The sequence below is a fragment of the Engystomops pustulosus genome, chromosome 6, assembly GCF_040894005.1.
Source record: "Engystomops pustulosus chromosome 6, aEngPut4.maternal, whole genome shotgun sequence".
Taxonomy (NCBI): domain Eukaryota; kingdom Metazoa; phylum Chordata; class Amphibia; order Anura; family Leptodactylidae; genus Engystomops; species Engystomops pustulosus.
Window position 1 is genome coordinate 187,616,743 of NC_092416.1, and position 13,119 is coordinate 187,629,861.

Genomic DNA, 13,119 nt, shown 5'->3' on the forward strand with positions numbered 1-13,119 from the left:
ACCGGCTGTACATATATCATTATATACAGGAGATCCCCAGGTTATAGCGGCTGTACATATATCACTATATACAGGAGATCCCCAGGTTATACCGGCTGTACATATATCACTATATACAGGAGATCCCCAGGTTATAGCGGCTATACATGTATCATTATATACAGGAGATCCCCAGGTTATACCGGCTGTACATATATCATTATATACAGGAGATCTCCAGGTTATACCGGCTGTACATATATCATTATATACAGGAGATCTCCAGGTTATACCGGCTGTACATATATCATTATATACAGGAGATCCCCAGGTTATACCGGCTGTACATATATCATTATATACAGGAGATCCCAGGTTATACCGGCTGTACATATATCATTATATACAGGAGATCCCCAGGTTATACCGGCTGTACATATATCATTATATACAGGAGATCCCCAGGTTATACCGGCTGTACATATATCATTATATACAGGAGATCCCCAGGTTATACCGGCTATACATGTATCACTATATACAGGAGATCTCCAGGTTATACCGGCTGTACATATATCATTATATACAGGAGATCTCCAGGTTATACCGGCTGTACATATATCATTATATACAGGAGATCCCAGGTTATACCGGCTGTACATATATCATTATATACAGGAGATCCCCAGGTTATACCGGCTGTACATATATCATTATATACAGGAGATCCCCAGGTTATACCGGCTGTACATATATCATTATATACAGGAGATCCCCAGGTTATACCGGCTGTACATATATCATTATATACAGGAGATCCCCAGGTTATACCGGCTGTACATATATCATTATATACAGGAGATCTCCAGGTTATACCGGCTGTACATATATCATTATATACAGGAGATCTCCAGGTTATACCGGCTGTACATATATCATTATATACAGGAGATCCCAGGTTATACCGGCTGTACATATATCATTATATACAGGAGATCCCCAGGTTATACCGGCTGTACATATATCATTATATACAGGAGATCCCCAGGTTATACCGGCTGTACATATATCATTATATACAGGAGATCCCCAGGTTATACCGGCTGTACATATATCATTATATACAGGAGATCCCCAGGTTATACCGGCTGTACATATATCATTATATACAGGAGATCCCCAGGTTATAGCGGCTATACATGTATCACTATATACAGGAGATCCCCAGGTTATACCGGCTGTACATATATCACTATATACAGGAGATCCCCAGGTTATAGCGGCTATACATGTATCACTATATACAGGAGATCCCCAGGTTATACCGGCTGTACATATATCATTATATACAGGAGATCCCCAGGTTATACCGGCTGTACATATATCATTATATACAGGAGATCTCCAGATTATACCGGCTGTACATATATCATTATATACAGGAGATCTCCAGGTTATACCGGCTGTACATATATCATTATATACAGGAGATCCCAGGTTATACCGGCTGTACATATATCATTATATACAGGAGATCCCCAGGTTATACCGGCTGTACATATATCATTATATACAGGAGATCCCCAGGTTATACCGGCTGTACATATATCATTATATACAGGAGATCCCCAGGTTATACCGGCTGTACATATATCATTATATACAGGAGATCCCCAGGTTATACCGGCTGTACATATATCATTATATACAGGAGATCTCCAGGTTATACCGGCTGTACATATATCATTATATACAGGTGATCCCCAGGTTATACCGGCTGTACATATATCACTATATACAGGAGATCCCCAGGTTATACCGGCTGTACATATATCATTATATACAGGAGATCCCCAGGTTATACCGGCTGTACATATATCATTATATACAGGAGATCCCCAGGTTATACCGGCTGTACATATATCATTATATACAGGAGATCCCCAGGTTATACCGGCTGTACATATATCATTATATACAGGAGATCCCCAGGTTATACCAGCTGTACATATATCATTATATACAGGAGATCCCCAGGTTATACCAGCTGTACATATATCATTATATACAGGAGATCCCCAGGTTATACCGGCTGTACATATATCATTATATACAGGAGATCCCCAGGTTATACCGGCTGTACATATATCATTATACACAGGAGATCCCCAGGTTATACCGGCTGTACATATATCACTATACACAGGAGATCCCCAGGTTATACCGGCTGTACATATATCATTATATACAGGAGATCCCCAGGTTATACCGGCTGTACATATATCACTATATACAGGAGATCCCCAGGTTATACCGGCTGTACATATATCATTATATACAGGAGATCCCCAGGTTATACCGGCTGTACATATATCATTATATACAGGAGATCCCCAGGTTATACCGGCTGTACATATATCATTATACACAGGAGATCCCCAGGTTATACCGGCTGTACATATATCACTATATACAGGAGATCCCCAGGTTATACCGGCTGTACATATATCACTATATACAGGAGATCCCCAGGTTATACCGGCTGTACATATATCATTATATACAGGAGATCCCCAGGTTATACCGGCTGTACATATATCATTATATACAGGAGATCCCCAGGTTATACCGGCTGTACATATATCATTATATACAGGAGATCCCCAGGTTATACCGGCTGTACATATATCATTATATACAGGAGATCCCCAGGTTATAGCGGCTGTACATATATCACTATATACAGGAGATCCCCAGGTTATACCGGCTGTACATATATCATTATATACAGGAGATCCCCAGGTTATACCGGCTGTACATATATCATTATATACAGGAGATCCCCAGGTTATACCGGCTGTACATATATCATTATATACAGGAGATCCCCAGGTTATAGCGGCTGTACATATATCACTATATACAGGAGATCCCCAGGTTATACCGGCTGTACATATATCACTATATACAGGAGATCCCCAGGTTATAGCGGCTATACATGTATCACTATATACAGGAGATCCCCAGGTTATACCGGCTGTACATATATCATTACATACAGGAGATCTCCAGGTTATACCGGCTGTACATATATCATTATATACAGGAGATCTCCAGGTTATACCGGCTGTACATATATCATTATATACAGGAGATCCCAGGTTATACCGGCTGTACATATATCATTATATACAGGAGATCCCCAGGTTATACCGGCTGTACATATATCATTATATACAGGAGATCCCCAGGTTATACCGGCTGTACATATATCATTATATACAGGAGATCCCCAGGTTATACCGGCTGTACATATATCATTATATACAGGAGATCCCCAGGTTATACCGGCTGTACATATATCATTATATACAGGAGATCTCCAGGTTATACCGGCTGTACATATATCATTATATACAGGAGATCTCCAGGTTATACCGGCTGTACATATATCATTATATACAGGAGATCCCAGGTTATACCGGCTGTACATATATCATTATATACAGGAGATCCCCAGGTTATACCGGCTGTACATATATCATTATATACAGGAGATCCCCAGGTTATACCGGCTGTACATATATCATTATATACAGGAGATCCCCAGGTTATACCGGCTGTACATATATCATTATATACAGGAGATCCCCAGGTTATACCGGCTGTACATATATCATTATATACAGGAGATCCCCAGGTTATAGCGGCTATACATGTATCACTATATACAGGAGATCCCCAGGTTATACCGGCTGTACATATATCACTATATACAGGAGATCCCCAGGTTATAGCGGCTATACATGTATCACTATATACAGGAGATCCCCAGGTTATACCGGCTGTACATATATCATTATATACAGGAGATCCCCAGGTTATACCGGCTGTACATATATCATTATATACAGGAGATCTCCAGATTATACCGGCTGTACATATATCATTATATACAGGAGATCTCCAGGTTATACCGGCTGTACATATATCATTATATACAGGAGATCCCAGGTTATACCGGCTGTACATATATCATTATATACAGGAGATCCCCAGGTTATACCGGCTGTACATATATCATTATATACAGGAGATCCCCAGGTTATACCGGCTGTACATATATCATTATATACAGGAGATCCCCAGGTTATACCGGCTGTACATATATCATTATATACAGGAGATCCCCAGGTTATACCGGCTGTACATATATCATTATATACAGGAGATCTCCAGGTTATACCGGCTGTACATATATCATTATATACAGGTGATCCCCAGGTTATACCGGCTGTACATATATCACTATATACAGGAGATCCCCAGGTTATACCGGCTGTACATATATCATTATATACAGGAGATCCCCAGGTTATACCGGCTGTACATATATCATTATATACAGGAGATCCCCAGGTTATACCGGCTGTACATATATCATTATATACAGGAGATCCCCAGGTTATACCGGCTGTACATATATCATTATATACAGGAGATCCCCAGGTTATACCAGCTGTACATATATCATTATATACAGGAGATCCCCAGGTTATACCAGCTGTACATATATCATTATATACAGGAGATCCCCAGGTTATACCGGCTGTACATATATCATTATATACAGGAGATCCCCAGGTTATACCGGCTGTACATATATCATTATACACAGGAGATCCCCAGGTTATACCGGCTGTACATATATCACTATATACAGGAGATCCCCAGGTTATACCGGCTGTACATATATCATTATATACAGGAGATCCCCAGGTTATACCGGCTGTACATATATCACTATATACAGGAGATCCCCAGGTTATACCGGCTGTACATATATCATTATATACAGGAGATCCCCAGGTTATACCGGCTGTACATATATCATTATATACAGGAGATCCCCAGGTTATACCGGCTGTACATATATCATTATACACAGGAGATCCCCAGGTTATACCGGCTGTACATATATCACTATATACAGGAGATCCCCAGGTTATACCGGCTGTACATATATCACTATATACAGGAGATCCCCAGGTTATACCGGCTGTACATATATCATTATATACAGGAGATCCCCAGGTTATACCGGCTGTACATATATCATTATATACAGGAGATCCCCAGGTTATACCGGCTGTACATATATCATTATATACAGGAGATCCCCAGGTTATACCGGCTGTACATATATCATTATATACAGGAGATCCCCAGGTTATACCGGCTGTACATATATCATTATACACAGGAGATCCCCAGGTTATACCGGCTGTACATATATCATTATATACAGGAGATCCCCAGGTTATACCGGCTGTACACATATCATTATATACAGGAGATCCCCAGGTTATACCGGCTGTACATATATCATTATATACAGGAGATCCCCAGGTTATACCGGCTGTACATATATCATTATATACAGGAGATCCCCAGGTTATACCGGCTGTACATATATCATTATATACAGGAGATCCCCAGGTTATACCAGCTGTACATATATCATTATATACAGGAGATCCCCAGGTTATACCGGCTGTACATATATCACTATATACAGGAGATCCCCAGGTTATACCGGCTGTACATATATCATTATATACAGGAGATCCCCAGGTTATACCGGCTGTACATATATCATTATATACAGGAGATCCCCAGGTTATACCGGCTGTACATATATCATTATATACAGGAGATCCCAGGTTATACCGGCTGTACATATATCATTATATACAGGAGATCCCCAGGTTATACCGGCTGTACATATATCACTATATACAGGGGATCCCCAGGTTATACCGGCTGTACATATATCATTATATACAGGAGATCCCCAGGTTATACCGGCTGTACATATATCATTATATACATGAGATCCACAGGTTATACCGGCTGTACATATATCATTATATACAGGAGATCCCCAGGTTATACCGGCTGTACATGTATCATTATATACAGGAGATCCCCAGGTTATACCGGCTGTACATATATCATTATATACAGGAGATCCCCAGGTTATACCGGCTGTACATATATCATTATATACAGGAGATCCCCAGGTTATACCAGCTGTACATATATCATTATATACAGGAGATCCCCAGGTTATACCGGCTGTACATATATCATTATATACAGGAGATCCCCAGGTTATACCAGCTGTACATATATCATTATATACAGGAGATCCCCAGGTTATACCGGCTGTACATATATCATTATATACAGGTGATCCCCAGGTTATACCGGCTGTACATATATCATTATATACAGGAGATCTCCAGGATATACCGGCTGTACATATATCATTATATACAGGAGATCCCCAGGTTATACCGGCTGTACATATATCATTATATACAGGAGATCCCAGGTTATACCGGCTGTACATATATCATTATATACAGGAGATCCCCAGGTTATACCGGCTGTACATATATCATTATATACAGGTGATCCCCAGGTTATACCGGCTGTACATATATCATTATATACAGGAGATCCCCAGGTTATACCGGCTGTACATATATCATTATATACAGGGGATCCCCAGGTTATACCAGCTGTACATATATCATTATATACAGGAGATCCCCAGGTTATACCGGCTGTACATATATCATTATATACAGGAGATCCACAGGTTATACCAGCTGTACATATATCATTATATACAGGAGATCCCCAGGTTATACCAGCTGTACATATATCATTATATACAGGAGATCCCCAGGTTATAACGGCTGTACATATATCATTATATACAGGAGATCCACAGGTTATACCGGCTGTACATATATCATTATATACAGGAGATCCCCAGGTTATACCGGCTGTACATATATCATTATATACAGGAGATCCCCAGGTTATACCAGCAGTACATATATCATTATATACAGGAGATCCCCAGGTTATACCAGCTGTACATATATCATTATATACAGGAGATCCCCAGGTTATACCGGCTGTACATATATCATTATATACAGGAGATCCCCAGGATATACCGGCTGTACATATATCATTATATACAGGAGATCCCCAGGTTATACCGGCTGTACATATATCATTATATACAGGAGATCCCCAGGTTATACCGGCTGTACATATATCATTATATACAGGAGATCCCCAGGTTATACCGGCTGTACATATATCATTATATACAGGAGATCCCCAGGTTATACCGGCTGTACATATATCATTATATACAGGAGATCCCCAGGTTATACCGGCTGTACATATATCATTATATACAGGAGATCCCTAGGTTATACCGGCTGTACATATATCATTATATACAGGAGATCCCCAGGTTATACCGGCTGTACATATATCATTATATACAGGAGATCCCCAGGTTATACCGGCTGTACATATATCATTATATACAGGAGATCCCCAGGTTATACCGGCTGTACATATATCATTATATACAGGAGATCCCCAGGTTATACCAGCTGTACATATATCATTATATACAGGAGATCCCCAGGTTATACCGGCTGTACATATATCACTATATACAGGAGATCCCCAGGTTATACCGGCTGTACATATATCATTATATACAGGAGATCCCCAGGTTATACCAGCTGTACATATATCATTATATACAGGAGATCCCCAGGTTATACCGGCTGTACATATATCATTATATACAGGAGATCCCCAGGTTATACCGGCTGTACATATATCATTATATACAGGAGATCCCCAGGTTATACCGGCTGTACATATATCACTATATACAGGGGATCCCCAGGTTATACCGGCTGTACATATATCATTATATACAGGAGATCCCCAGGTTATACCGGCTGTACATATATCATTATATACAGGAGATCCCCAGGTTATACCGGCTGTACATATATCATTATATACAGGAGATCCCCAGGTTATACCGGCTGTACATGTATCATTATATACAGGAGATCCCCAGGTTATACCGGCTGTACATATATCATTATATACAGGAGATCCCCAGGTTATACCGGCTGTACATATATCATTATATACAGGAGATCCCCAGGTTATACCAGCTGTACATATATCATTATATACAGGAGATCCCCAGGTTATACCGGCTGTACATATATCATTATATACAGGAGATCCCCAGGTTATACCAGCTGTACATATATCATTATATACAGGAGATCCCCAGGTTATACCGGCTGTACATATATCATTATATACAGGAGATCCCCAAGTTATACCGGCTGTACATATATCATTATATACAGGAGATCCCCAGGTTATACCGGCTGTACATATATCATTATATACAGGAGATCCCCAGGTTATACCGGCTGTACATATATCATTATATACAGGAGATCCCCAGGTTATACCGGCTGTACATATATCATTATATACAGGAGATCCCCAGGTTATACCGGCTGTACATATATCATTATATACAGGAGATCTCCAGGTTATACCGGCTGTACATGTATCATTATATACAGGAGATCCCCAGGTTATACCGGCTGTACATATATCATTATATACAGGAGATCCCCAGGTTATACCGGCTGTACATATATCATTATATACAGGAGATCCCCAGGTTATACCGGCTGTACATATATCATTATATACAGGAGATCCCCAGGTTATACCGGCTGTACATATATCATTATATACAGGAGATCCCCAGGTTATACCGGCTGTACATATATCATTATATACAGGAGATCCCCAGGTTATACCGGCTGTACATATATCATTATATACAGGAGATCCCCAGGTTATACCGGCTGTACATATATCATTAAATACAGGAGATCCCCAGGTTATACCAGCGGTACATATATCACTATATACAGGAGATCCCCAGGTTATACCGGCTGTACATATATCACTATATACAGGAGATCCCCAGGTTATACCGGCTGTACATATATCATTATATACAGGAGATCCCCAGGTTATACCGGCTGTACATATATCATTATATACAGGAGATCCCCAGGTTATACCGGCTGTACATATATCATTATATACAGGAGATCCCCAGGTTATACCGGCTGTACATATATCATTATATACAGGAGATCCCCAGGTTATACCGGCTGTACATATATCATTATATACAGGAGATCCCCAGGTTATACCGGCTGTACATATATCATTATATACAGGAGATCCCCAGGTTATACCGGCTGTACATATATCATTATATACAGGAGATCCCCAGGTTATACCGGCTGTACATATATCACTATATACAGGAGATCCCCAGGTTATACCGGCTGTACATATATCACTATATACAGGAGATCCCCAGGTTATACCGGCTGTACATATATCACTATATACAGGAGATCCCCAGGTTATACCGGCTGTACATATATCACTATATACAGGAGATCCCCAGGTTATACCGGCTGTACATATATCACTATATACAGGAGATCCCCAGGTTATACCGGCTGTACATATATCATTATATACAGGAGATCCCCAGGTTATACCGGCTGTACATGTATCATTATATACAGGAGATCCCCAGGTTATACCGGCTGTACATGTATCATTATATACAGGAGATCCCCAGGTTATACCGGCTGTACATATATCATTATATACAGAAGATCCCCAGGTTATACCTGCTGTACATATATCATTATATACAGGAGATCCCCAGGTTATACCGGCTGTACATATATCATTATATACAGGAGATCCCCAGGTAATACCGGCTGTACATATATCATTATATACAGGAGATCCCCCGGTTATACCGGCTGTACATATATCATTATATACAGGAGATCCCCAGGTTATACCGGCTGTACATATATCACTATATACAGGAGATCCCCAGGTTATACCGGCTGTACATATATCATTATATACAGGAGATCCCCGGGTTATACCGGCTGTACATATATCACTATATACAGGAGATCCCCGGGTTATACCGGCTGTACATATATCATTATATACAGGAGATCCCCAGGTTATACCGGCTGTACATATATCATTATATACAGGAGATCCCCAGGTTATACCGGCTGTACATGTATCATTATATACAGGAGATCCCCAGGTTATACCGGCTGTACATATATCATTATATACAGAAGATCCCCAGGTTATACCTGCTGTACATATATCATTATATACAGGAGATCCCCAGGTTATACCGGCTGTACATATATCATTATATACAGGAGATCCCCAGGTTATACCGGCTGTACATATATCATTATATACAGGAGATCCCCAGGTTATACCGGCTGTACATATATCATTATATACAGGAGATCCCCAGGTTATACCGGCTGTACATATATCATTATATACAGGAGATCCCCAGGTTATACCGGCTGTACATATATCATTATATACAGGAGATCCCCAGGTTATACCGGCTGTACATATATCATTATATACAGGAGATTTCCAGGTTATACCGGCTGTACATATATCATTATATACAGGAGATCCCCAGGTTATACCGGCTGTACATATATCATTATATACAGGAGATCCCCAGGTTATACCGGCTGTACATATATCATTATATACAGGAGATCCCCAGGTAATACCGGCTGTACATATATCATTATATACAGGAGATCCCCCGGTTATACCGGCTGTACATATATCATTATATACAGGAGATCCCCAGGTTATACCGGCTGTACATATATCATTATATACAGGAGATCCCCAGGTTATACCGGCTGTACATATATCATTATATACAGGAGATCCCCAGGTTATACCGGCTGTACATATATCATTATATACAGGAGATCCCCAGGTTATACCGGCTGTACATATATCATTATATACAGGAGATCCCCAGGTTATACCGGCTGTACATATATCATTATATACAGGAGATCCCCAGGTTATACCAGCTGTACATATATCATTATATACAGGAGATCCCCAGGTTATACCGGCTGTACATATATCATTATATACAGGAGATCCCCAGGTTATACCGGCTGTACATATATCATTATATACAGGAGATCCCCAGGTTATACCAGCTGTACATATATCATTATATACAGGTGATCCCCAGGTTATACCGGCTGTACATATATCATTATATACAGGAGATCCCCAGGTTATACCAGCTGTACATATATCATTATATACAGGAGATCCCCAGGTTATACCGGCTGTACATATATCATTATATACAGGAGATCCCCAGGTTATACCAGCTGTACATATATCATTATATACAGGAGATCCCCAGGTTATACCAGCTGTATATATATCATTGTGACTATTGGCTACTGAGGAGGGCACTGTGATTATCTGTGGAGGCTCCATTAATATATTGGTCCTATACTTATGTAGTAATCTTGGTTGTCATACTGCTTATATGTAGTAATCTTATCTCTGGTGCTGTTTCTACGTAGTAATCGTGTCTCTGGTTCTGTATCTGTGTAGTCAGCTTGGTTCTGGTGCTGTTTCTATATAGTAATCTTGTCTCTGGTTCTGTATCTATATAGTAATCTTGGTTCTGGTGCTGTTTCTATGTAGTAATCTTGGTTCTGGTGCTGTTTCTATGTAGTAATCTTAGTTCTGGTGCTGTTTCTACGTAGTAATCTATGTAGTAATCTTATCTCTGGTCCTGTATCTTTGTAGTGAGTTTGGTTCTTGTCCTGTATCTATGAAGTAATCTTGTCTCTGGTCCTGTATCTTTGTAGTCAGCTTGGTTCTGGTGCTGTTTCTACGTAGTAATCTTTTCTCGGGTTCTGTATCTATGTAGTAATCTTGGTTCTGGTGCTGTTTCTACGTAGTAATCTTATCTCTGGTCCTGTATCTATGTAGTAATTTTGTCTCTGGTCCTGTATCTTTGTAGTCAGCTTGTATCTGGTGCTGTTTCTACGTAGTAATCTTGTCTCTGTTTCTGTATCTATGTAGCAATCTTGGTTCTGGTGCTGTTTCTATGTAGTAATCTTGGTTCTGGTGCTGTTTCTACGTAGTAATCTATGTAGTAATCTTGTCTCTGGTCCTGTATCTATGTAGTAATCTTGGTTCTGGTGCTGTTTCTATGTAGTAATCTTGGTTCTGGTGCTGTTTCAACGTAGTAATCTATGTAGTAATCTTGTCTCTGGTCCAGTATCTTTGTAGTCAGCTTGGTTCTGGTGCTGTTTCCATGTTGTAATCTTGTCTCTGGTCCTGTATCTATGTAGTAATCTTGTCTCTCGTCCTGTATCTATGTAGTCAGCTTGGTTCTGGTCCTGTATCTATGTAGTGAGCTTGGTTCCGGTGCTGTATCTATGTAGTGAGCTTGGTTCCGGTGCTGTATCTATGTAGTGAGCTTGGTTCCGGTTTTGTTTCCATGTTGTAATCTTGTCTCTGGTCCTGTATTTATGTAGTCAGCTTGGTTCTGGTCCTGTATCTATGTAGTAATCTTGGTTCTGGTCCTGTATCTATGTAGTCAGCTTGGTTCTGGTGCTGTTTCTATGTAGTAATCTTGTCTCTCGTCCTGTATCTATGTAGTAAGCTTGGTTCCGGTGCTGTATCTATGTAGTGAGCTTGGTTCCGGTGCTGTTTCCATGTTGTAATCTTGTCTCTGGTCCTGTATTTATGTAGTCAGCTTGGTTCTGGTGCTGTTTCTATGTGTTTTATGTACTAGCATTGGCAGTGAGGGGTTGCAGGATAATAACCTCCGGTTTGTGGGGTATATACAGTATGTATATAGCAGCTGTATACTGTCCTCCTGCGGTCAGGTCAGGCTGAGGATACATCCGTCTTGTGCTGTGACCCCGTGTAGCCGCTGGTGTCTCTTCCCACACTTATCACTGATAGTCACACATCAGGTAATGAATGGGCTCTTATCAGTCTGGGGCGGGGGAGATAAGTGGTGGGGGGGGTGTGATGGGGGATTCCTCCTTATCTTATGTAATGTCACCCAGGATCAGTCAATCAGGCTACTGCGAGGCTGAAGACCACCAGAGCCTCCGCCATGTACAGGGTCCGGGACCCCAGTGATGTAGATGGACCTACACCACAATATTCTGCAGGGACGTTCAGCGCAGGTTCGGACCATGCCCCCCCCCCCCCCCCCAGTAATCAGTCATCTGCCACCCCCTGCACATTAGTGAGTGCACTACTGATAATCTGGGC